The 2,392-nt window shown below is 41.3% G+C and overlaps 1 long non-coding RNA gene across 1 annotated transcript; it reads right to left on the bottom strand.

Annotated features, from left to right (window-relative positions):
* Window positions 1–369: 369 nt before the first annotated feature.
* LOC112455006 lies at window positions 370–1,345 on the bottom strand. The gene is made up of 3 exons (XR_003040813.1): window positions 872–1,345; window positions 614–802; window positions 370–553 (listed from the first exon to the last, which is right to left on the bottom strand). It is a non-coding gene; the product is annotated as an uncharacterized LOC112455006 (long non-coding RNA).
* Window positions 1,346–2,392: the final 1,047 nt, after the last annotated feature.

Raw genomic sequence — 2,392 nt, 5'->3', positions numbered from 1 at the left:
CCTTATACTTCTTGCAAACTATTCTTTTTCGAAGTGAACACTAGTCAAAAGAAAGTTTTTCGATAAAACTATTGTCTTAAGAGGTCTACGAACCTGACTTGGAATAAGACGCCTTATTTGCCATTTTTGTGAACAGATAAGGCCGTCTTAAAGGACTTATACGAGCGCGAACGCGACACGATGACTGTGAATGAGTCTGACTCGCGATCGTTCTCTTCCGCCGGGAGGGTTCTCGAGGGACGGAAATTAACGAAGGCGAGATCCGGAACGCGGCGCTCTCTGATTGATCCGACAATTGACGGAGTTGCGCTGTGGGCACAATTTTCGCGAACAAAGACATTACGCGTGTCAGAAGTTGCGCCGTGCTCCGATTCGCGACAATGCCGGCATGCGCACCTGTACGTGGGGCGGCATCAACGCGTGATCGACAACCTTGTGCCACGAGCCATGAGCCTGACAGCGGCAGGCACTTATAGCAGTCAGTCTCGCAGCCCGCTTACAGATTGAATTGTAAATCCTCTCCTCTTTGCGATACTTTTGATAGTTGTTTTTCCTGAAAATAAAACATTTATATAATGTTGTTGCAACAACAATCGCTTCAATAGTCGCTTACATGTTCTGTCATAACAGCTTCCATCTTTTTCTCCGCCTGCGAAGTAAATTGTGCGAAGAGAATGCGCATCACGTACTTTCCTGGTCTTAGATCCATATATCTTCTCTATTTGTTGCGGCTTTACCGTCTCTTTTTGAGCACCCCAGGACAATACCACAATTATCGCGCTGACTCTGCTTGAACTTGACTCTAAAAAAAAATTATATAAACATTTATATATATGTATTTTGATATTATTATTAGAAAGTGTAAACTTACCGTTATCAGACACTGAAATACTGGAAGTATAAATGCTGATAGCATCGCTGCTCTCTCCCTGCGTAGCTTCATGAACTGTAAGAAGCTCTTAAGGATCTGATGTCCTGCGGAAACGACACTGATGCGGATGCGACCCTTATCGAGCCCCGGTTATCGCGGCTTTCGACGGCGGCGTCACCCGTGGTAGGGGCGGCACTCGCGTCGTCATCGTCGATCGTCCGCATCTTCGAGGCGGCGCGGGGCGGCGGCGTCGTCCGCGCTCTCGCTTCCCATCGTCGCTACGTCCGACGTTCGTGACGGGCCCGCGGTGTCGTCCATCTTGCCACGGTGCCGAAGGGGGGGAGGAAGGAACCGCTGCTTATGGCCGCCATATTGACCAGCTGACGTCATCATGCTCGTCTCCAATACACCAATAGACAGCAGGGCGTACGATCATAAGATGGCGGCGGCGGCCGGCAGGTGGGGGTAGAGTTCGCATCTATAAATTAGGTACAAAACGATTTTTTAAAAACATCATAATATGATAGTTTATACATAAATTGTATTGTAAATAATTTTTTTTTAAACGTAAATTTATTAATAATTAAAGCGTTTTAAAACATGAATCAATATGAATATTCAAACTATCCGATAATGCCCCGCGGAAACTCCCGAAGTTAACCGAAGGTGATGTGACATCACGACGAGAAATTTGAAACGGTGTTATACAGCGAAGTAAAGAGTTTATACTTTTATTCGAGTTTCTTGAGATAAAGTAAAAAATGGTTGATTCGGGCTTTGTGCAAAAGGTAATTTCAATAATTTACCAAAAGTAGACATGTTTATGGTATGTGAACATGTGAAAAATAATGACAACTTTAATGCTGTTGAGGTCCGCAATGCAAAAATGAACGTGTAAGTTGTAGTTTTTAACATAAGAAAATATATTAAAATTTGATTATATTTATCTCTTACAATATTGTTAATATGTCTTACACATTTATTTGTTGTTATTTTAGTTCTTCTCAACAAAACTATAATGAAGATTCCGCAATAGGTTATGTTTATGTAAAAGGAGAAAATTCAATATGTACAGTTAAAGCCAAAATTTGTCCTGAACACTAAGTTCGAAATAAAACATATTCTGTTATTGTAACAGTTAATGAAGAAAATGAATCAATTATGAACGTGGAATGTCAAGATTGTGCTGCTTCAAGTGGTAGGTTTGATCTATAAATCTATTTTGTATATAAGTTTACATAATGTGTATTATAACAAATATTATTTTCACAACACCTCCACGGAAAGTTCGACTTTCTATGCCTGTAGAGAGGGACGAAAGTGGCCAATTTCACGCCAGGGAAGAAAGTTGTTACTTTCCTCCCGCCAAACAGGGACGAAAGTAACGTAACGGGCAAATCTTAAAACATATATAAAAAGCTTTCCAGGAAGTGACAAGTCGACACAAGTGTCGTTTTGTCTTTGTTACTCATTAATTGCCAAAAAAGAAAGATAAAACGACGTTTGTGTCGACTTGTGTCG

Source organism: Temnothorax curvispinosus, unplaced genomic scaffold (assembly GCF_003070985.1).
Source record: "Temnothorax curvispinosus isolate PA1 unplaced genomic scaffold, ASM307098v1 QBEX01005639.1, whole genome shotgun sequence".
Taxonomy (NCBI): Eukaryota; Metazoa; Arthropoda; class Insecta; order Hymenoptera; family Formicidae; genus Temnothorax; species Temnothorax curvispinosus.
Note: the sequence above shows the minus strand (reverse complement) of the source record. Positions and strands in the feature narration are given on the sequence as shown.